Source organism: Salvia miltiorrhiza, chromosome 4 (assembly GCF_028751815.1).
Source record: "Salvia miltiorrhiza cultivar Shanhuang (shh) chromosome 4, IMPLAD_Smil_shh, whole genome shotgun sequence".
Lineage (NCBI taxonomy): Eukaryota > Viridiplantae > Streptophyta > Magnoliopsida > Lamiales > Lamiaceae > Salvia > Salvia miltiorrhiza.
Window position 1 is genome coordinate 25,069,621 of NC_080390.1, and position 25,423 is coordinate 25,095,043.

Below are 25,423 nucleotides of genomic sequence, written 5' to 3' on the forward strand. Positions count from 1 at the left end.
AATGTTCGTGAAATATCCTTCTACACGCTCTCTTATCCCAAAGTCATCCAACACCTCAGTGATCAGAAAATACCATGGGGTTATCTCCCGATTCTGCAGAATGGCATACCTCTGGCTGTCTCTCGGTATAACCGCCTCCATGGTGCTAGGTCGTACCAAGCCCTTGCGCTTAACACCTTTCGGCCTTGAGGTGATTGTACTTGTTACCGGCTTAGCAGGGGCAACGACGTCCTCTGAGTTGGAGCTTTCCACAGTTTCAGTCTTCTCTGGATCTGCCTCCAGTGGTACTTCTATCTCCTTGGCCTTTCCCTTCTCGACTGCAGTAGGTTTCCTCTGTCTCCGGCTTTGTTCGCCTTTGGTTCTGGTCTTACTGCCTACCGGTGTTGGTCTGGCCTTAACGGGCAGTGGAGGCTTCGCAACATCGAGCTTTCTTTTAACTCCTGGCCTCTTGCTTTGTGGTGTCGGGACTTCCACCTCCTCCTCTTGAATGGCCTCAACTCCCTCTCCTTCTTCAGCCTCCTCCTCTTCCGCCTTCTCTCGTTCTTCTTCTTCTTCCGTATCCTCGGAAGCGGTTCTTCCCTCCTGCATGGAGGTCTCGAGAATTTGCGGTTGAGGTTGGGCTTGAACAGGTGGTGGTGCGACAATGGATCGCGCCGGAGTTGCCTTGCCCGTCTGGGCTTTCTTCGATTTCTTTGCAGGAGGCGTGAGTTCAGGCTCCTCTTCTTTCGGCTTCTCCGGTTGTTTTGACTCGTCGGCTGCTCTTGCGACCTCCTGTTCCTCTTGCTATAGGACTTCAGTACGTCCTCTGTCCTCGGGCTGAATAGTTAGCAAGGGGTCTTCAGTGACCTTGGTAAAGGTCTCATCTGAGGTGGTTCGCCTTGTAGATCGCTTCGGAGGTGGGGGCTTGGTAGTCTTCCCCTTTGGTGGTTGGGTGCTTCCTGAGCCCGTCCATCCCTTGGTTTTTGCCATGATGATTTGCAGAGATCAAAGAGTAGGTGTTTGTGTGGAAGTTTTGGATTTTGTGGGGATTTTGGGAACAAGGTTGGCTTATAAAAGGTGATCGGCAGTTATGGAAAATTAGGGTTTTGGAATAGTGGAGATCGTGGTGTAGCAGTTTTGGAAGTTAGAGTTTGTGGGGGGAAATCGTGGGTTGAGGAATTTAAAGATGGTAAGAATAGCGGTTATGGAAGTAAGGTAATTCTTAAGGAAAGAAATCATGGCAAAAAATTTGAATTTCAAATTTTCTGCGGAAACCGAAGGGTTCCCATCACATCGCCGCCTGCCGCTGACACGCCTACGTCAGCCTTCTTCGTAAGCCCTCTTCCAGATTATTCCTACCCCCAACTCTCCACCTACACACTTTGCAACGCAAAGTGGGCTCGAATTCTCCACTGGGCCTCCTCCTAAACTCGTCTTGGCCCGACTCCCTACAGGGTTAGTGCATCCAAACGAAATAAAACAACTTAAAAGAAAAGAAAAAATTCGGTAAAGACCATACCGAAAAACAACACTGGGTTGCCTCCCAGCAAGCGCTCTTGTTTCCCGTCTTGAGCTCGACTCTCCCTTCATCTTTACTCGTACACAGGGTCGAGAAGGTGGCATTCCTCCTTCTCCTTTTCTACTTCAGCAAGTTCATGGTAGGGCTTCAGGCGATGCCCATTCACCACGAATGTGTCAACTCCATTGTGATCATACACTTCTATGCTCCCATTCGAAAACATCTCTTTGATCACGAATGGTCCTGACCATTTTGAACGAAGTTTTCCAGCCATCATCTTGAAGCGTGAATTGAAAAGCAGGACTTTTTGTCCCACCCAGAATTCCTTTTTTCTGATCTTGGCGTCATGGATCCTCCTGGTCCGCTCTTTATAGAGTACTGCATTGTCGTAAGCCTCCAACCGAAGCTCTTCCAACTCACTCAGCTGCAACTTCCTTGCTTCTCCAGCTAGGGTCATACTGAGGTTAATTTGCTTGATTGCCCAGTACGCCTTATGTTCGATTTCCACAGGCAAATGACATCTTTTTCCATAAAGCAAGCAGAACGGGGACATTCCAATGGGTGTCTTGAAAGCAGTTCGGTATGCCCATAACGCGTCTCCCAAATGGTTACTCCAGTCCTTGCGGTTAGGGTGTACCACCTTTTCCAAGATGCTTTTTATCTCTCTGTTGGAAATCTCAGCCTGGCCATTTGCTTGGGGGTGATATGCTGTAGTGACCTTGTGTGTCACCCCCACCTTCTTAGTTAGTGCTCTGATAGTGGCATTACAGAAGTGAGACCCTTGATCACTGATTAGAATTTTGGGTATATCATACCTCTCGAACACTTGCTCTTTCAGGAATCCTGCCACGGTGTGAGCATAATTGCTTGCGGTTGCCTTGGCTTCAACCCATTTTGACACGTAATCAACTGCCACCAGAATATACTCGTAGTTCCTTGACTTTGGAAAAGGTCCCATAAAGTTAATTCCCCACACGTCAAAAATCTCAACTGGCATGATTGGAACTTGTGGCATTTCATCTCTTGCGGTAATACCTCCAGTCATCTGGCACTTCGGGCAGCTCTGTACCCACTTTCTTGCGTCCGTGAATATGGTGGGCCAGTAGAATCCACTCTCTAGAATTCTGTGGGCCGTGCGCTTTCCCCCAAAATGCCCGCTGTTTGCTGTTCCATGCATGACACATGTCTAGAATTTGGGCATGCTCATCCTCAGGTATGCACCTCCGTATGACCTGATCTGCTCCAATCCTCCAAAGATATGGATCCTCCCAGTAATAGAATCGTGCTTGCACAAGTAACTTCCTTTGTTCGAACCTTGTCAACACTGAGGGTAACTCCTTAGTGATCAGATAGTTAGCTATATCAGCATACCATGGCTCCTGGTTGGTTAGAGCATACAGTTTTTCTTCTTCTGTTCGGGTGCATACAGAGTATAACTTTTCGTCTGGAAAGGTATCGGTAATGGACATACCATCATCCTCTTCCAGTTGCAACCTGCTCAAATTGTCTGCCACTAGATTGGCAGCTCCCTTTTTGTCTCTTATTTCGATGTTGAACTCTTGCAAAAGTAGAATCCATCTGATGAGCCGAGGTTTGGATTCTTTCTTAGCCATCAAATACTTCAATGCTGCATGATCTGTGTAAACCACCGCCTTTATTCCCAAAAGGTAGGAACGAAACTTCTCTATGGCAAACACTACTACCAAAAGCTCTTTTTCGGTAGTGGTGTAACTGCACTGTGCTGGATTCAGAGTCTTAGATGCGTAGTAGATTACACAACTCTCTTTTTCTTTCTTCTGTCCCAGTACTGCTCCAACGGTATGGTTGCTGGCATCACACATGATTTCGAACGGTAAGTCCCAAACCGGAGGTTGAATAATGGGAACTGACACCAACTTGTTTCTCAAAATTGTGAATGCTTCCTTGCACTCGTCATCAAACTCGAACGACACATCTTGTTGAAGAAGTATGGTCATGGGTTGAGCAATCTTGGTGAAATCTTTGATGAATCGCCGGTAAAACCTTGCATGACCAAGGAACGCCCGTATGTGCTTTACTGTTGTCGGGTAAGGTAGTTTGGCGATGGAATCAACCTTTGCCTTATCCACTTCGATTCCCCTTTCCGAGATCACGTGCCCCAGCACTATTCATTCCCTTACCATAAAATGGCATTTCTCATAATTAAGGACCAGACTTTTCTCCACGCATCTTTTCAAAACGAGCTCTAGATGCTTTAAACATGTGTCAAATGAGCTTCCATACACTGTGAAGTCATCCATGAAAACCTCAATGCAATTCTCAAGTAAGTCGGAGAAAATGCTCATCATGCTCCGTTGAAAGGTTCCCGGTGCATTGCATAATCCGAATGGCATTCTTCGGTATGCAAATGTTCCAAATACACAGGTGAAAGTGGTTTTCTTCTGGTCTTCATGTGCGACAAAGATTTGCATGTACCCTGAATATCCATCGAGAAAGCAGTAATAGGCATTACCAGCTAGTCTTTCGAGCATCTGGTCGATAAAGGGCAGTGGGAAATGATCCTTCCTGGTTGCCTCATTCAGCTTCCTGTAATCGATGCAAACTCTCCATCATGTCTGCAAACGGGTGGGTACTAGCTCGCCTTGATCATTTTTCACAACCTGTATTCCTGACTTCTTCGGTACGACATGGACGGGACTCACCCATTGGCTATCGGATATGGGGTAAATGATCCCCAATTCCAACAGCTTGAGAATCTCCTTCAATACTACTTCCTTCATGACGAGATTCATCTTTCTCTGTGAGTCTCGTACAGGTTTGGCTCCTTCCTCAAGATAAATGTGGTGCATGCACTCCGTAGGACTAATGCCTTTGATATCAGCCAAAGTCCAACCAATGGCTTCCCTGTTCTCCCGTAACACTCTGACCAATCGATCTTGCTGCACAAGGGTTAGATCAGCGCTGATGATAACTGGGAGTGTCTATTCTGGTTCCAAATAAGCATACTGCAAATGCTTAGGCAATTTCTTTAGTTCCAAAGTGGGTGCTTTCTGGATTGAGAGAAGCAGCTTATCGTTCTGCCCATACTGAGCCAACAACTCTGGTTTGCTTGCCTCTGTTCCTCCAGCTAGATAGACCTCCTGGATTAATTCCTTGATCTTCTGATCTATCTCCACCTCAACTTCCATGGTGCTTGCTCAGATAGAGTAAAGTTCCATGATGGCTTCCTTCATCTCATCATCCTCCATATGTTCCACATTCCGATCAGTCAGACCATACTGAATCACTTTCTCTGTGGTATCCCCGGAACCAAAAGCAATTCCCTGTTCTTACACCAAGGGCTCAAACACATCGATCATGTCCACCGTTTCCATTGATTGCTTTCTCTTCATGGTTTCATAGATGTTGAATTCTTCTTGGACTCCATCGAACTCACACGTCAAAATTCCAGTTTTCATATCGATCTTAGTTCCAGCGGTCATCATAAATGGTCTCCCCAATAGTATGGCATTCTCTCCTGTTTCAGGTCCGGTGTCCAGAACATAGAAGTCAGCTGGAAAAATCAAATCTCCAACCTTGATCAGTACGTCCTCCACCATTCCTTCAAGGTAAGCGTTGGATCTGTCAGCCAACTGTATGACCACACGGGTGTTCCTCATCTCACCAATATTCAACCTCTTGTATACAGCCAATGACATCACATTAATGGAAGCTCCCAAGTCCATCATTGCCTTATCCATGTTTGTTCCGCCAATATTGCACAGAATGGTGAACATCCTTGGATCTTTCCGCTTCGTGGGTAGCTTCCGTTGGATCACCGCCGAGACACTTTCTCCCATCACGTAACGGACTTCTTCCTCCATCTTGACTTTTCTCGAACAAAGGTCTTTCAAGAATTTGGCATACTTTGAAATTTGCCTGATAGCATCGAGTAGGGGTATGCTTAATTCCACTTTTTGAAACATCTTCATCATTTCACTTGCTTCCTTTTCTTTAGCTTTCTGTCTCAGGCGTCCTGGGTAGGGTGCGTCGGTTAGATTGCTACCGCCAGGTTGTTCAGCAAATGGACCTTCACCACTTTTATTCAAGCTTCCTTGAATCAGTTCAGCCTCAGCTAACAACTCTTCTTCCTTTTCCTCTCCTTCTGGAAACTCAGTTAGCACAACTTGACCATATTCTCTGGGGTTGATTCCCATGGCTGGGAGTTTACCAGCGTTCTCCTCCAATTTGGCCACTGCCTTAGTCAAGTGACTAATTTGCTGGTTGGTTTGGTTCATGCCGGCACGAATTTCATTGCGAAATTTTTCGCTCTCTTTAGCCATGTTTTCGATGGCTTCTTCCTAAGGTGCTCTCCGGTGTGGTGGCTGGTAAGAAAGTTGTTGTTGATTCTGGTTGTGGTGTTGAGGTGGTCCCAGCTAGTACTGTTGTTGATGTTGGTTCTGATTATACTGGGGACGTTGCATCTGTGCTCCCATATTGTTCTGCTGTTGGGGCTGACCATCTTGCTTCCACCGAAAGTTAGGATGATCCCTCCACCCTGGATTGTAAGTGTTTACAAAAGGATCATACTTCCGTGGATTCCCATCATGCCCTCCGATGGCATTAACATTAACAATGTCCTCGCCAAAATTGGGACAGTTCTTGGACTGATGTCCGGTGGCATCGCAAAGGCCACACTGACGAATCTTCTTTGGTATAGTCAGGCCCGACAGAAGTTCCTTGAGTTTTTTCATGCTCTGCTCCATAATTTTCTCCAGTTTGGACATCTCCTCCTTCTCTTCAGTTTTTCTCGGTTTTTCCAGATTTCTTTCATGCCCCTCATCGCGTGATTCTTCTGCCATGGTGACCAACAATTGAAAGATCTCCAACGGAGTCTTACTCATCAATGATCCATTACAGGCTGCTAGGACCAAACTGCGATCATTTCTCCGCATGCCCTTTACAAAACTCTCCACTTGATCTTTTGGAGATATTTGGTGATGAGGACAGTTGCTTAGCATTCTCTTGAATCTCGTCCAATATTCATAGAAGGATTCTAGCCCATCTTGTCTTATGCTGCGGATGTCCCATCTCATCCGCTCCACTCTTAATGCTGGGAAGAATTCTTCCAAGAAAGCCTGTTGCAGTTGTGCCCATGTGGTGACACTACCTGCGGGTAGGTCATACAGCCATCTTCTCGCGTTGTCCACCAAGGTAAAAGGAAAGAGTATCAGCTTGACATACTCTTGCTGCTCATCACTGGATTGATGCATGATTGTCATTTCAAAATCTTGTAGATGAGTGTGAGGGTCATCTCCTTGGTATCCATTGAACTTCGGTAAGATCTGAAGCAATGAGGGCTTCAGGTCATACCGACGAGGTGCAAACGGATTTTCTGGTAAGGTGATTCTGTTCGGCCTCAAGTTGAGATTAGTTGGGTATGCCAACTGTCTGAGGGTCTGCGCCTGCTCAGCTTCTGCCTGTTCTGCTTCTGCCATAGCTTCGCGTCTTGCTATTCGTGCTCCTGCGCGTAGTCGTCTTTCGGTACGATCAATATCAGGGTCAAACACCAATGCTCTTGCAGCTCTACGAGTTCCACGCATACACCAGTAGCGGAAAATGGAATGAGGAGAGAACAAAATTGCTGCGCGTCACACCCCGGCAACGGCGCCAATTTTGACACGCACCCATCGTGTGGTGCGGGCAAAATACTTGTGTATGCCTAGTATAGACGATACACGCTCCTACGTCTCACAACAAGAACTCAGTCTTAGTGGCAAGTGTAGGGTCGAATCCCGCAGGGAGTGAGGAACTACTTTGTTCTCCAACGACAAACTGAGGTGTCACAAGTCTCAATCTGTATACTCTACACAAGAAATTAACAAGATCAATAATAACAAATGGGTGAGGTTACTCGGTTAGGTCATAACTGTTGTCAACATTCTTTTCGGTCATAGGCATACGGATAATCCGTCCATGATCCATATAAACCCAAGGCGTGGCCCAAAGACATTGGGGCGTTTCAAGGGGGTATACTTCACATTTAGGATGGTTGATCCCATTGTGGTCACTTGGTCCGAAGGTCACACATTCCCCGGTCACAAGGCAGTGCTTCACTTCTCCTTAGATGGTAGTCATACCCGTTACTCACCAAGTATGACTCTCACCAACCTTCTCTTCCGAGGTCCCCAACTCTGCACTTTGAGTGACACATGCCTCCTGGACACAACTATTTCCGGCTTGTTAGCCGACCAGTCATAGACATGCTACGGTGCAGAAGTTACCTTCCTCGTTCGATAACCATGGCTTTATGCCTCGTCACAGTTGATGGATAGTCTCTAGAGAAGCCCAAGACTGAGGAGGGACAGTGTATCCCATCAATCCTTTCCCCACCTTCCGGATCTACAACGCCTTTTGTTGACGCTGCTCAGCTACTCGGTCTTGGGTATACCGGTTGTCACGCCCTGGTACACCCTGGCCTTTGCTTGACATGGGCAGCATTTTACCGAATGGAGATCACCCGTTAGGCCCCTACTGTCCATGGTTTCGAACAGATCCTTCCGGAACCACGAGACTCAACCGAAAGAATAAATGCCTCACGAATGTTTACATGTTGACAACAATTATTTCCACCCCTAAAACCTCACCTAAGGGATTACTCACACATAGCAGAATTCATAAATGCAAAATGAATAAAACACATCATGTAACAAAAATGAAATACTTGATTAATAGAAATGGTACCTACGGCCTCGAGCCTTGAATCTTGTTCGAATAAAAAAACAACGGAAATAGAAAATAATACTGGAATGTAGATTGTTTGAATGCCACACACGGCAGGATCAAAGTAGTAAACTAAATAAAACAGAGTTTCAAAAGGGCCAAGAGTCCTTTCACGCTGCACACATCCTCCTTATATACTGCTGCATGGTAAAGGTCCAACCCCAGCTGCGCCAACTTCATATCTTCATCGAGATCTTCTTTCCTTCTTTAGCTCAATTCGTGATTGATCTGATTGAAGATAGCTTCCAGCTGCTTGCTGTAGTCAACCTTTCCCTTTCTTCCGATGCTTCTAGCTCTTTCCTCCTTCTTCTCTTTGCTTCTTCCAAATCCCCTAGATTTACTTTCCTTTTCTGGCTTCGGCTGTCTGCTTCTCATGGTAGTGGTCAGACGGATTGCTTCATTCGGTTTGATTCATACCAGGTGGGTTGCTTCAGGTTCCCATGCCCCAAGTTAGATTGGAGAGGTACTGCGACCGAAGCTCCATGCTGGTAAACATGACATAGCAATCTGGGCTTGGTAATGCCCATTCCAACCACATTCTTTCCGTTTCCGCTCCACTGGACCTTCCTTTCTCAACAACTTCGTTTTCCCCTGGACAGACCTGAACTGACACAAATATAGAGAAAAATAGGGCCAAATGGCCCAAAAGTCGAAGACGCATCAGTCATCAACCAACAACTCCACCAACTCAGACGACGAGAGCCAAGCCCTCATGGCCAAAGATGCCGAAAGCGTGGCTGACAACTTTTGCAACTACTATGACAACGGAATGAATGATCCTGAGGTAAACTATCACTCTAGAACTCTTAACACTGATAACTCATTTTTTATTACAGGAGATAACATAGAATCCGGACGCTCAACAAACAATGAAGTTGATGAGTATGATCAACTGTTGACTGATCATCGACTCCTAAGATCAATGTTCGAGAATCTCCTACAATAGAATCAAAAACTGGAGAACGGGATCAGTGAAGATCAGTCAAGAAGGAGACAATCAAGCTCTACTATCCAGATGAGAATTGTCTTGATGAACTTATCAAGGAGAACAACCAACTAAAGACAAGGGTTAACACCCTTCAGTCAGAACAGAGCACGCTCCAATCTCAACTGATCGAGACTAAAACTGAGCTCAACCAATCAACATTGGAACGTGAAAAAGCATCACACGAAATCAAGAGGCCCAACTACAAATTGGAGCAAGCAGTCAAGAACTGCATGAAAGAGTCTCCATTGATGGACAACTTTCCATCAACTGCTTTAGTGGAAAGCATCGGAAGAAAGTTGACCGCAGCCAAAAATGAGAAATGAGTCATAATCCAGGATGTAAGTGAAACATACGACGACGACACATCAAAAAAACCCAAGGATTATGACAAGGAAGAAGTTCAGAAGAGAAACCTGATGATTAACAAGAATGTTCCTCCTCCACAAAGCTACAGAAGATCAAAGGAGGCACTCAATCAATACATCATCCTTAAGAGATTGGAAAGCCGATTTCAGTCAAAATATGGAGAAGGAACTTCCGGACTAAAACAACATCAACACAATGGAGCAAAGAGTCAGAATCTTCCTCATCAGTCCAGGGGGAAGAACAAGAGAAACTAGAAACTGAAGCTAGTTCAGTTCAGAAAAGAGCAACAACCATGGAGACAAGACAATGACAAGTCCAGTCGAGCTCAATATCAACCATGATAATATATGACTGAACCCCATCAATCTCGATTCAGACAAAATCGGTTTAATGCTCCACACTATCAGTCAAGAAACCATCAGTCAAGACCAACTCCAGTATCTCAAATGAGATATATTACAGATCAAAGGAGACCTCCAGTCTACACAAGACCTAACTACTACAAGAAGGAGGTTCCAAAGAAGCAAACTCAACCTAGAAGAGCTCATGTGCCAACTAAAGATCCTACAACTTCAGTCAGACGACCAGTCAACCACAAAGGAACAGTGGCGTGATCAGTGCTGAAGCATATCTGGGTTCCTAATGGAACACTAACTAACGCTTAAGGACCCAAACATTGATTGGGTACCTAAAATATTTCTTCCTTGCAGGGCAAATCCAGGAAACATAAAAAGAAGGAAGAAAATGCTCCAAGAAATACATGGTACCTGGACAGTGGTTGTTCGAAGCACATGACGGGCTACAAATAATATCTAACTCAATATGTTGAGAAAGCTGGATCAAAAGTTGCATTCGTAGACAACTCTTTAGGAGAAACTAAAGGCTATAGTGTGCTCAACATGGGTAACGCCAGTATCAGTAATGTTAGCTATGCTTCTGGACTAAAACATAATTTGTTGTCTGTGAGTCAATTTTATGACAGCAGATTCGCAGTGAAGATCAAGAAGGATGAGTTCAATGTGAGGAACAACCAAAAAAAGGTGGTGCTGAGAGGAATCAGGCAAGAAAGTAGAAGGATTACCTTCTATTGTGTTCCAGAAGACGCAAAAATGTGAAGCATGCCAAAGAGGAAAACAGACCAGAGCCTCAAAATCAAGACACTCCTCAGAAAGGATTCTCCAACTGCTTCACATGGATCTATTTGGTCCAGTGTCTCCCAGAAGCTATAACAGTAGAAAATACACCTTATTAGTGGTAGATGATTATTCACGATACACTTGGGTTATTTTTCTATACAGAAAAAGCGAGACACTGAAGGAACTACCAAAGCTGATGAAGAGACTAAGTGTTGAAAAAGATATGAACATCATCAGTGTCAGCTCGGACAGAGGGACTGAATTCCTCAATTCAGTGATTCGGAACTACTGCGTGGAAAGAGGGATCAGTCACCAGACCTCAGCAGCAAGAACTCCACAGTAAAATGAAGTAGCTGAAAGAATAAATAGGTCTCTGAGGAAGCAGCAAGGACGATGTTAGCTGAATCAAAACTTCCACTGAAATTTTGGGCTGAAGCCATCAATAATGCCTGTTATATTCAGAATCGCTACTTCCTCACTCAAAGACATGGAAAAACTCCATACGAGCTATGAAAGAATAGGAAGCCAACAATTTCTTATTTTAATGCTTTCGGTTCTAGGTGTTTCATCCATAACAACGATAAGAAAAAGTTAAACACTTTTGATAGCAAGGCTGATCCAGGAATTTTCCTTGAATATTCTGGTACTGAAGAATCCAGCAAAGCTTATCGAGTGCTTAACTCTCAAACCTTAGTTGTGGAATAAACACCTCATGTTATTTTTGACGAGTCTATTGATGATTTCAGAAAATAGAAAACTGAAAAGAGTGCTAAGTGACTCAACTAGAAACACCTCTAGATTGACTTGCAATAGAATAAGGACATCCTAGCAGTGATAAGCTAATCCAATGTCGTCTCTCAAGGAAGATCTTTAAAGGCTTTTAATTATGTCACAAGAAAGCTGTAAACTTAAGATTTTTAAACTAAAACATGGAAAGTAAATTAACATGAATTTAAACTTAACTAGGCAAAAAGGAATTATTAACTAATACTTGTAATTTAAACTTAACTGAAAACTTAATCTTAAAATTATCTAAGCGTGAAACTATTAAACCCTAGGCAAGAATTAAATGAACTTAAAGTAAAGAATTAACTAGATAAATTGAATTTAAATAACTTTAATTAAAACTTCTAATCTAATCTAACTAGGCAGAAACTAAAGTGCATAATTTAAAGAAAGCATCATAAAAACGCATAAGTAAATTTGCAGAATTTAAAGAAAGCATAAGTAAAAGCAAATAAATAAACTTGATTAAAGAAATACCGTAAATCGTCTCGAGAAGTAATCTGTCACGTAATTACAACTCTAAACGGGAACTAATCTAAAACATGAATTAAAAGAACTAAAATAAACTAACTAAGAACATTAATCGAAACTAAAACTAGAAAAGCAATAAACCTAAGCTTTAGCTAACTTGGCGGAAACTAAAGATTAGGGCAAAAAGAATTATCTAACTACACGCCTGGAGGCAGAAGGATTATTTTGCAATGAATAACTAAGCCCTATTTATAGACTTCAAATCTCTCTTGATCACCATGAAAGTTGCCATGCAAAGTAGAACTCTAAAGGCAATAAAATCGTGTAAGATAAGGCAACTTCCAGCTGTGACGCGCGCTGCAAGTCATCTCCATTCTGGCCGAATTCGCAGCTCTCGCCAGAGGAACGGATGTTGTCATAGAAATGGACCTCGCCAGAGAAACGACTTCCGTCAGAGAAACGGACCTCCGCTCTGGCGCACTTGTCTGCTCTGACTGTTGGCTTCTCTGCTCTGGCTAGTGATTCCTATGCTCTGGCTCTGGCCTTTTGATTTCTCTGCTCTGACTAGTGATTCCTCTGGTCTGTTGGTTTCTCTGGCTATTGTTTTCTCTGCTCTGGAGATTGGTTCTTCTACTCTGACGAGTTAACTTCGCTGCTCTGGGCTTTGATTTCTCTGGCGAGTGCATCTGCCCTGCTCTACAGCGAGGGGCTTCCGCTCTGGCGCGGGCCTTCTCTGCTCTGGCACGCCAGAGTATGCACATAAACACGATTCTTAACCCAAACTCTCCAAAATTTGCACTCTTCATCTCGAAAACCTAAATCTCCTGCAAAGCATAAAATACACCATAAAACGCACCAATTTCCATAAGATTATCTTAAAATAAAACTCATGAAAACCCCTAAAATTAGAACAATTAAGCATAAATCACTAAGAATAAAGAAGTTTCCAGTACTGAAAAGAAAAGCACCGAACCAACATAGGTGTTAGTGAGGGGACCAGAAAAAGATGAAGATACTGAAGAGCTTCAGTATCAAAAGATCAGTCAAGTAGCTGAAGGTCCAATTGAAGTTGCTACTGAAGACATCAGTTAAGGGGGAACTCCACCCACTGGAGAACCCAACGAAGCTGTAACTGAAGAACTCATGGAACCAATCTCACCACCAGTTCAGCACTCTCCTACTCAAGGAGCAACTGAAGGACCGAGATCCATCCTTACTGAAGAACCTCCAACTTCACCAGAAGAAATTAAGAAGTACAGAAGATGGTTTGAGCTACATTCAAAGGACAAAATCATTGGAGAACCATCAGATGGTGTAAAGACTCGAAGATCAATGTGCAACCTCGTATTTGACATCAACCAGAACTACATCAATGAAGATGAAAATTTCAGTTATTTCTTGTCAGTTACTGAACCCAAAGATGTAGAAGAAGCACTGAAATCCCCTCAATGGGTTATAGCTATGCAAGAAGAGCTAAATGAATTCAGCAGGAATTCAGTTTGGAAGCCAGTGGATCGCCTAAATGATGCAAAGGTTATTGGACTGAAATGAATTTTCAAGAATAAGAAGGACGGGAAAGAAAATGTGGTTAGAAACAAAGCAAGGTTAGTGGCCAAAGGATATAGTCAAGAAGAAGGGATCGACTACGATAAAACCTTTGCCCCTGTTGTAAGACTGGAAGCAGTTAGACTTTTCCTAGCCTACGCAGCATACAAGAGATTCAAAGTACAACAAATGGATGTGAAGTGTGCATTTCTCAATGGAGTGCTCACTGATGAAGTATACATGGAACAACCTCTGGATTTTGAGGTTGCTGGACTAGACAAAGTGTACAAGTTGAAGAAGGTGCTTTGTGGATTGAAGCAAGCACCAACAGCGTGGTATGATACTCTCTCTGAGTATCTGATTGAACAAAAATTCAAGGAAGGATCAGTGGACAGAACCTTGTTCACACTTAAAGAAGGAGGTTGAAGCTCTGTGCAGAATCTGGGGAGTTGCAGAAAGAAGCCATCCAAGAGAGTACGACGACATCAAGAGAGTCTTTGGACTCTATCAACAGAAGCCTTAGCTCTTGTCTTGCAATGTAATCTTTTCTCTTTTTGCTTGGCTGTATTCTGTTCTGTTCCAGAAACTGATATCTCATTAGTTATTTGAAATGAATATATTGTTCATCTTGATCTCAACTTGAAGTCAATATCTTTTTGTCCAAGCTCTGATTACTTTTTTATGTGATGAGGAGTAATATGTGTAAAGTAGGGAAAGGATGCGAACCAGAGGAATCACCCTCACCAGAGAAGTCATCAGAGTCAGAGAAGTCACCCATACCCGAGAAGTCATCAGAGTCAGAGAAGTCACCCATACCAGAGAAGTCATCAGAGTCAGAGAAGTCACCCATACCAGAGAAGTCACCCTCGCCAGAGATGTCACCCACGCCAGAGAATTCATCAGAAAACGCGGGGCTCTCCCGCGTAAAATTACTATTTTATCCTTCGATCATGCAAGGCGCATGCGTTACAGGCGAATTTACCATTTTGCCCCTCTATGTAGTTTATAAATAGGCTCCGCACTCGTGCATTGTGACTACGCTATCTCGTGTTTTTGAATACAACAGCTATTTTCTCTCTTGCACCAAGTTCTCCGATCGTTTATTTTACTCTTTCCGATCATCTCTACTAGGTATAGTTTACGATTTCAGCTTTGTAGTTTAGGTGTTGGTTTCGTGAAACACCATTATGTATTTCAGTTATGCTCCCTTCCAGATCTTTAACTGTTCAAGTTTTTCTTCCAGTTAGCAAGATTTTAGGTTACATTGTTAAGAGAGAATAGTATTCACCCTGTTTAGCATCTTGTCTTTTTGTTTTCAGTTGTTTTTTTTGTCTTAGGACTGAATGTATAGTTTTGGCATCATCAAAAAGGGGGAAATTGTTGGGAACTTAATGAAATATACTAGCCCTAGTTTTGATGATACCAAAACTCTTAGAATTTCTTTTAATAGGCTAGAACTTTTTGAACTCATGTGTTAGAGCTCATACTTTCTAGTTAGACTGATGTCACAGAAGACCTCTCGACTCAAGATAGCATGAGAAAAGACCAAGTCAAATATTGATGTATTGACTGGACGAAGATCTCACTGAATAATTAGTTATGATTGATTAACTAATGCTGGCCATGTGCAATTAGCGGACTGATACTCAAGTCAAGTATCAGTTGACATTCTTCCTCGGACTGAACCTCCCAAATTAAAAGGAAGCCACGTACACTCCAAATACAACCGCATTAAATGCAGAGATTTTGAAGATCGTCCTTTTCTGCAGAGCATTCCTTTTTGGTGCTAACTTTTCAGAGGCGCCTTACTTCTGTACCTTGAGACGTCGTTCTTCACCAAATTAGGAACCTCGAAGATTGAAGCCTCAGCCAAATTCAAATCTTCTCTCATACCGGACGAATTCTTGAAAGCCCTCTTGCCAATAGATCTATTCAAAACTTCGCCTATAAATAGAGCTCAAGGAACATCACAATCTTCACCGATTCAAACGTACAAGCTGAACCTTTGCCAAAATCGCAACTCAGCCTTTCACTGCTTTCAAAGTTTGAATCGAAGAAGAGAATACTTAAAGCCAAAATCAGTTTACCGATTACTCACATTCTCTTAGTTACTTAGGCAAATCCTTTGTTATATTCAAAGCCTAAGTTGCCGATTACAGAAAGCCTGTCCTCTGTAATCTAGTTGGTAATTCGAACCCCTTTTCAACTGAGCGAAAAGAGAGTTTGAGAGAGTTTGAGATAGTAGTCTGAACTCAAGAGTTCTTAGCCCCCGCACGCAAGACGAAGTGTACTCATTGCAACTACGAGTTATCTTGGTCTGGAAACCTTCCCGCCCAGGAAATAATTCTATCATGTTACATACATCACTGGTGGAGACCAAGGCGGCCTTCTCTGTACTATCCCGATCCTTTAACAATTCCGCCAACTCCTGTCGCTCCTCTACCGGAGCAGTGATTTCGCCCACTTTCCCTTTTTTCCGAGCGTCTGATCCCTCTGTTATTCTTTCCCTTTTCTGCCCTGAAGAGTGTGTAAGCATCTGCACATGGCATGCTTTTGAAATTTTCTAGTCGCCCCATACTTCTCCTACTCTTCCCCCTCCGATGGGGAATTTCATTTTTAGATGGAACATGGAAATGATTGCTCTGAACATCGTTGAGGCAGGACGGCCAAGTATCACATTGTAGGATGGTTTCGGCATGTCCACTACCAGGAATCGTATTACCCTGGTCTTGCTGGCATCCGCATTGCTAAGACTTAACGACAACTCCACAAAACCTATTGGCATGACCATTTCTCCCCCAAACCCGAATAACGGGGCATTTGTTGGTTCAATGTGGGCTTCGACTCCCATGTTTTGGAGGTACTCCAGATATAAAATATTCACTGCACTACCCGAGTCTATGAAGACGCGATGAACAATGCAACCGGCTATGTCTACTGTGATAACCAGTGCATCATCGTGCGGATACATAAGCGTTCTCAGGTCCTCTGCCCCGAAGCTGATGACCGGCTCTTCCACCGCGCCCGTAATCTCCATCACTTGCTTGGGATAATACCCTGATTTCACTGCTCGTACAACCTGTTTCTTGGCCTTGTTGGATGTGGGTGTCCTATTTTCCCCAAAGATCATGTGTACTTCTCTTCGGTACGGGAAGGGAGGTACCCGACCCTCTGCTCCTCCTCTGCGGTTATCCCGATTTTTCTTTGGCCTTCGGTCCCAGTTATTCCCCTGGTCCTGTCGGGGCTCATTTATCTGCTCTGGCCTCAGACCCTGGCCTTCATTCCCTCGGGCTATGAACTGATCCAAATTTCCCTAGCGTACCAAAAGCTCCAGTTGATGCTTAAGGTGTCCACAGTGCTTAGTGTGGTGTCCATAAGAATTGTGGTACTCGCACAATTTATTATTAGGGCCCTGTTGTGGTTGCCCGTCCCTATAAGTCCCGGGTGCCCTGAAGAACGGCTGGTTTTTGATTAATTGGAAAATCTCCTCCTGTAGCTTGTTCAACGGGGTGTACTCGTCAAAACGATTGACTTCGTTTACGGTGCGCTGTTGGCGGGATGGAACCTCTGCTTGGAGAGGGGGGACCCTTGGGGGCAGCCCTCTGAAGGGAGCCCGGTCTTGGTGTCTATTCCGCTCTGGTGCTTCTTCAGCCTTTTTGGCCTTATGTTTGTCGTTTTCAGCCTTTCTCGCCATCCTGGCATCTTCTAACTGTAAGTACCCTGGCAGCCTAGCCATGATATCATCAAAATCCCATGCCGGTCTGATTTATAACTCATCGAAGAAGAGTCCCGGTTTTAATCCTCTGACATAAGCGCAATTTTTAATCTGTGACTCCGCCTCTGGCACCTCCAGAGCAGCGAGGTTGGACCTGGCAGTATACTCCCGTAATGTTTCGTTTTGATCTTGCTTTATGTCCATCAAAGAAAGAGCTGACTTCCCAACCCTCCGTGAACTCGCAAACTGCCTTAAGAAATGCGTCTGTTGATTGGTAAAAGGTCTGGTATCACAGCGAATAACTAAACAGAGTGTGACAATGGCGCGCTAATAAAATGAAATGTTTCAACATGCTTAGAAGTTATTTTACTTTAAAACCTTCTAAGTTATGTCATGAATGATTGGATAAACTGCTCTTACGAATTGTGAAATGTTTTAAAAGTTGCAGCCCACTAAGTACATTAGTACTTAGCCCAAATATTTTCAAATGTTTTTCAGGTTGATGGCTGGTGTTGACGGGGAGAGCTGAGGCTAGGGTTCAACTCCGTGTTTTGACTTCCGCTGTAGTACTAGCCTTTATTTGTCTTTCGTTTCCTTGACTTAAGACTTTAATGTTATGACTCTAAATGATATCTTTTGATGAGCTTAGACTCTTGACCCTTAAATAATTCGATTAATGAATGTTGGTTATTCGAAGCATGAAACTAAACTTATGTGATCCTGAGTTTGAATATTGTCATTTGATTGGCAACTCTTAAGCCCTTTCAATTTACCTCCTTTCATTTTATCTCTTTGGAATATGAATACCCAATTTAATGGGTAGATTGTCAAGTTTATTCTGGTTGATTAAGACTTTCCATTATTTTTCCTATTTCATTTTGCCTTGGGAAGTCGGGCTGTTACAAGTGGTATCAGAGAATAAGTTTTCTTTCATGTCTCTGATAACCATAAGCTTCTAACATCGAGTCTAGATTAGTATCTCAAGACTTCTAAGAAAAATTTGTTGACCCTCAGCTCGCCGTCACACTGCCGCAACGAAAAGGTACGATTTAAAAGTTTCAATGATTTTAAATGCTTTCAAGTTTTCAAGAAGTGCGCGCTTTCTATGAATGATGTTATATGAATTGCTTATCACTTTCATATTATTATTTTGAGTCTCTGACTCATATAACCAATCTATGTATGTCGTGTTTGGGACTACCCGAGCCCTTAACGAATCAATGAATTAATGATCGAGTTAGATTTCCTAAATCTTTCCGACTTGAGAAAAGTTTTCATGAAAGGGACATGCACTGTCCAAATGTTTTTAAGGTTTCAAAAGAAACAAATGATTGAATGAATGAAAGGTTTTATGTTATCGTTTTAGGTTCATCGCCTATACGACTTGAATGATAAGTCCTCTTACAAACCGTTTGAGTACTACCCAAGGATACTTTAGAAATGTTAGTCGTGATAGCCCCGCTTGATCGATTTAAGTAAGGTATGATAAGATAGCAACGTTTAACATAGATATGTTACAACGTAGAAGCAATGTCATGAGATCAAGGATCCACTTAAGTTAAGATTTGTTCCTACATAGAACTAGTCTTTCACATGGTTACACCATAGAAGCGATATATCTTGTATATATCTATGAATGTATGTAAGCAGAATGAGTCTCACTGATGTGTTGATATCGTCCGTAAACCAGAATGGAAGACGCAGCAAGAGGACGCGGTAGGGGACGAGGACGTGGTCGTGGTCGCGGACGCGGTATGGGATTCCTCCCTGAAGAGCCAATCCAACAAGTAGCACCAAATCGTACTGCAGAAGAGAAGTTTTGCAAGGAAAAACCTCCAACGTTTGACGGGCTGGGCGATCCAACAGACGCCAAAAAATAGGTTAGGGCCATAGAGCGTATCTTTAAGTACATCCGTTGTGATGACGAAGACAAAGTAACTTGTGCAACCTACCAATTGGTGGACGAAGCCGACTTCTGGTGGGAATCAGTGAGACGCACAATGACTGAGGAACGGTGGGAAAACTTCACTTGGGAAGATTTTAAGACGGTGTTGTATGAGAAGTACATACCAGGATGCTATAGACAGAAGAAGCAGAACGAGTTCTGGAATATGAAACAGAAAACTGGGACAGTTATGGAGTACGATAGAGCCTTCAACCAGCTATCACGATATGCTCCGACGCTGGTGGACACCGATGAGAAGCGTGCAGAAAAATTTAGAAATGGATTGCGCCATGAGATAGCGATTTCTTTAGCAAGCCAAGGAGGTCTTACGTATGCACAAACATTGAGCAGAGCCCTCACCATTGAATCACTGCTACCAAAGGAGAAAGGAAAATCTCTCGAACGATCTGGAATTGTACCATCTCAGGATAGTGGTAAAGGAAAAAGAAAATGGAACGAGGGAACTGGTGGAATCCCTGGGAATGGAAATGGGAAGAAACCATGGGCGGCAAATCAAAAACAAAATCAGCACCAGAACCAACAGCCGTAAGCTATAGTTCCACCACCTTGTCCAAAGTGTCGGAAACCCCATTTAGGGGAATGCATGAAAGGAACAAATGGTTGTTATTACTGCGGGGAACCTGGGCATTTTGCTTCAGCATGCCCAAAGAAAAGAGGAGGAGCACCCCAACAACAGAATCCCGGAAACCAACAACGACAGAACCAAGGTCCTGGAGGATACCAAGGACAGCCACGAAATGCTAGGGCCTATGCCCTTAACCAGCACCAAGCAGCAGGAGATCAGGAAAACCTAGCAGATATGATTAATGTTTTCGACGTGTCGATTATAGCTTTGTTTGATACTGGAGCATCTCACTCTTTCATTCCACCTACTGCTAGTAAGAAACTAGAATTGACGTTACAATCGTCCGAAACAACTTCAGAAGTTAGGATAACTGATGGTGGGAAACTGAATGCTAAGGACGTTACTTGTGTGTTATTTCTATGATAGAATTTGACGTAATCCTAGAATTGATAGACTTAATCAAGTCAGAGCTACAATGCTTTGTAGCGAGGGAAGGATCACACTCCAATCTCCAAGGAAAGAAAAAGCAAGTTCCACGACAAAATGACATACCAGATTTTGAAGAAAATTTTTGGTTTGAAGAACGATGTTGCGTTGTTAGAAAGTTAAGGTCGTGTATGATTCAATGCCGCATAAGAGCTGAATGAAATGAATGTCTAGTATTCCAAACTAGATGACCCATATATGAAATTTCGAGGATGAAATTTTTATAAGGAGGGAAGGATGTAATATCCCGTCCATTCCTATTAAGTTTAGAATTTATTTTAAGCTTTGAATTTAGATGATTCACGCCGGATAAAGAAAATGAATTTGTTTTTAATGCCAACAAAAAAAAAATATTTTAAAAAACTTTTGTAAAATTTAACCTTATGATTTGGTGCATTGCATAAAAACTGAATTACATAAGTATGTGATTATTCTATATAATTAGTATTTATTTGTATATGATTTAAATTCAAGTATGTGTTAGATTTTAACTATTAATAGTGTGAGTGTGATGAGTTAAATATTTTATTCATTTATTTATTTTTATTTTGAGAGCTTCCACCCCTATTCATCATGCCACCCTATTTATCCAATCACAGCTGCCCCCTTATTCACCCAATCATAGCCTTTACAAATCCACGCTCAATCTCCTCACACTTCACATACCAAAGTGCAGCACAGTCTTAAGCCATTATACCACCACAAAGTTTCACTATCCTCCTCATCCCATTTCACACAAAATAAACCATTTCACACAAAATAAACATTAGTGCAGAGCTCCTTCCACTATTTTTTTTTTCAATAACACAGCATACACAGTCAGCTTAAGGATCTTCATCCCTGCGGATCATCACAAGGTTTCATTTTGGACTCCTCGTTCTTACTACACGATTTAAAGCACATAAGTTTCATATATGAAGAGTTCAACTCACCACATCAAGAAAACTCATGTGCATACAATCTGTTCATATTTATATATATATACATACATATGTGTAAAGCATATTTGATAAAAATGAAGTCTTGAACCCTGCTTTGAAAAGAAGAAAAAGAAGAAGTAGAGTCTTGATCCTTGTATTGTTCTGTTGAGTCGAGTCGAGAGGTGGGTGCTGGGGTGATGGCTGTGTGCAATCGGCAGTGGCGGCGGCTCTCATTGCCGCTCGTCGGACTGATTCAGGGGGTAGAGATGAGAGAGAGAGAGACTTGAGAGAGAGAGAGTCGAGGGTGGCGCGGCACAGGGGCTCTGCTGCTGCCCGCCCGAAGATGGAGAGGGAGAGAGAGAGTTGGGGGCTAGGACGCCGGTGGTGGTGGCGCGAAGCCGCTACCGTCGTCCGCTGGATTTTCAGAAGGAGGCGACGGCGGATCTGCCGCGAGGACGCCGGAGGCGGCGGCGCTCCGCGGCGGTTGCGCCTGCTGCGCCTTGTGCCGCCAGTTGAGAGAGAGGGAGAGTCAGAGGGATAGAGGATGAGAGATCCGGGGTGGCGGCGACGGCGGCAGCCGGAGGACGGCGCTGCTGGCGACCGCTGGAAGAGAGAAGAGGGAGAGAGGGCTGAGCGGCGCAGCCGCTGGGTGCATGCGTCTATGTGTGAGAGGCGAGAGACGGGGGAGAAGGGAGTCAGGGGACGGCGGCGTGGCCGGCGGCGGCCACCGCCGCCAGAGACGAAGGAGGGGGAGGGGGAGGGGGATGCGGCGCTGAGTGTGTGAGTGTGTGCGTGTGTTTGTGTTAGTGTGTGTTGTGTGTGTGTTTTAAAGAAGAGGTAGAGTTAGGGTGGGCTTACTATTATTTCCAATTGGGCCCAAATTTTTATTAAATTATGGGCTGCACTTATTTTTAAATGGGCCGATTTCTATTAAATTAGGCCCTATTATTTAATTGTTTGGGTTGCCTTTATTAAAATGGGATGTGCAGTTTATTTTTAATTAATTATACCTATTTAGTTTGATTAATTATTTTAAATAATAATTTACATAATAGTATTATATTATTATTATGTGCATCTTTTAAGTGATTACTTATTATATGTTTAAAGCATGACATGTATTGCACTTGCAGTATACAATAAAAGTATTTATGATTTAATTGGTTATCCAATTAATAAAGAAAAACGTGTAAGGATATTGTTGGTGTCCTTAACTCAAAAATTTTAGTTTTCAATTATTTATTCATTAAATTTTGAAAACCCGGCTAAGTGAATTATAGAATGATAAACACTTTACTATGACTTAAGATTAGATTCAGGAGACCTATTAAAAGTATAGATTTCTTGTAGGCTTCGTGGATCGTGAGGATTAGCACTGCTTTTCCGATTCAGAGATAAGATTAAACGACAGGCATTGCCTATACAGGTGGGCTTACTTTCCAAATGTATGATTGAGTTATTAAGCTCTAAATATTTCATGAAATGAAAACTGTTTATCCAATAAATGTTTTTGTGCGCTCTGTTATGTTTAAGGCTCGCAATTCATGGATCGATCGAGGTTCTCTTATGATCTAACACGTTGTTTGAGAATTGTGTACACTTGTTAGTTATTTCGGTGGGTTGATCTCCATCGGGCACTAATTCATGTAAGAGGCGTTATAAGGGTGCTCGGCTGGATGTGTTCCAGAGCATGTATCATGTAAGGCCTGCCTGGGTAGTGTCCCGAGGTCAATTCAACTTGTCTGAGTTACGTCCTCAGGGCAAGTGTCATGGGAGAAAGCGATACGTCGGTGGCTAAAAGGTCCGGTATCACAACGAGTAACTAAACAGAGTGTGACAATGGCGCGCTAATAAAATGAAATGTTTCAACATGCTTAGAAGTTCTTTTACTTTAAAACCTTCTAAGTTATGTCATGAATGATTGGATAAACTGCTCTTACGAATTGTGAAATGTTTTAAAAGTTGCAGCCCACTAAGTACATTAGTACTTAGCCTAAATATTTTCAAATGTTTTTCAGGTTGATGGCTGGTGTTGACGGGGAGAGCTGAGGCTAGGGTTCAACTCCGTGTTTTGACTTCCGCTGTAGTACTAGCCTTTATTTGTCTTTCGTTTCCTTGACTTAAGACTTTTATGTTATGACTCTAAATGATATCTTTTGATGAGCTTAGACTCTTGACCCTTAAATAATTCGATTAATGAATGTTGGTTATTCGAAGCATGAAACTAAATTTATGTGATCCTGAGTTTGAATATTGTCATTTGATTGGCAACTCTTAAGCCCTTTCAATTTACCTCCTTTCATTTTATCTCTTTGGAATATGAATACCCAATTTAATGAGTAGATTGTCAAGTTTATTCTGGTTGATTAAGACTTTCCATTATTTTTCCTATTTCCTTTTGCCTTGGGAAGTCGGGCTGTTACACGTGGTCCTGAGTTCGAATCCCAAAGGTAACAAAAAATTATTTTTAGCAATTCGTAACTCTGTTGGATAAATTCATACGTGTTCTACATAAAACTCGTACATTAAGAAAGGTTTATATTTTATACACTTAAGAGTGTTTTTATTCTAGCCCACCCCCATATATATATATAGATATAAAATATATATCTATATTTAAAATTAAATTTAAAAAAAAAAAAACTCAAAAATTGGGAGCCCCCGAGTCTGCTGAGGTACTTGCTTTTGAATGTAATGGTGACTGAATTTTATTTAACATGTTGACATGTATCAATAATTTTCCTTGATTTAAATTGCAATTTTTTTTATTTATGTACATGATAAATCGTAGCTCGAGAAGAACTTGTGTTCTGAATCTACTTGACATGTCAATAATTTACATCTGCATCGATTTTTTTTAGATATCTCATATGAAGTATAACTTTTCCTTAGTTTCGAATGCAAAATAAGAAGAGCATGTGCATAAGTTAAATCACAGTGCATCATGTGTTTGCCGTAGACTGTCAACGCAATATTAGTTAAATGAACTAAAGCAGAATCATAATTAGAAATTATATAACATAATCAACAACAATACCATGGAGGTTGACAAATTAAATAGCTTTTCCCTACGAAACATGAAAAGAAAATTTAGGAAATCACTCAAAATGGACCTATTCGAAGATCACAGACGCGAAGCGCCGATTAGATAGTTATATACCCGCCTTGGGCTTCCCGGGGAATGCATTTTTCCCCGTTGATTTCGAAAACTTACTCTTAACATGTGAACATCAAAGCTTCCATGTCTGATTATTATATTGCACACATTTAAATCAAAAATTTATAGATGATTTTGAAAAGTAGAATGATGTACTTTATTTAAATTTTACACATGGCCAACAACGTAAGTTATAATTTTAATTAAAACATGTTCTAAAAATGAAAGATTTTGAAATCACCAATTCTATACGTAGGGGTGAGCAATCGATTATTTGGTCACTGAATCGAATCGAATAGCGAAAACCGAATTAAAATTGAGTTATATAATCAATAACCAAATCTGAATTGAACAAAATCAGTTAAAACCAAATAACCGAAATAAATACATAATATATTTTCTAAAATTTAAATAACTAATTAACATTCAATATTCAAGATTCAAAATCTGCAAAAAATAATAATCCAAATTTTTTTGTTAAAAAATAATAAATTAAGAATAACTATTCACTATAATAATCATTTTAATTTTTTAATACTATATATAAATTATTAAATTAATTATTATTTCGGTTCGATTTTCGATTAACCAAATATTATTTGTTAAAAACAATAACCAAACCGAAAAACTGAAAAATTCAAAATTCAAAATCAAAACCGAATTGAAAACCAAATTAGCCGAACTGAATTAGTATTTCGGTTAAGTTCAGTTCGACTTTTTGGGTTTAGCCGGATTTTGCTCACTCCTCTCTATATGCTTCTGTAATATATAATGATACGGTTTTGTTAATTAACTATAATGATAATAACACCAACCTTAAATTAATTAATCCTAAAGGTGTGTTCTCTTCGGTTGTAACATGATAAAAGGATGAATAAGAAAAAATGAGAAAATTTTATCATCCTCATCTTTTTTAATTATCCCATGTTCTTTAAGGTGGAAAACATAATTTATCACATCAATACTCCAAGGAAAATATTATCACATTAATTCCCCGTGATAATATTGTCATGAATTAGAATGAAAAGGAGGAAAAATGGGCTGCTCAAATATCTTTTCATTCCTGGATAAAATTATCCTTCC

General features: G+C 41.9%; 1 long non-coding RNA gene across 1 annotated transcript; it reads left to right on the top strand.

Moving 5' to 3' along the window:
• Positions 1-20,828: 20,828 nt before the first annotated feature.
• Positions 20,829-23,351, top strand: LOC131019541 (uncharacterized). The gene is made up of 3 exons (XR_009100326.1): positions 20,829-21,120; positions 22,534-22,609; positions 23,202-23,351. It is a non-coding gene; the product is annotated as an uncharacterized LOC131019541 (long non-coding RNA).
• The last annotated feature ends 2,072 nt before the right edge of the window (positions 23,352-25,423 follow it).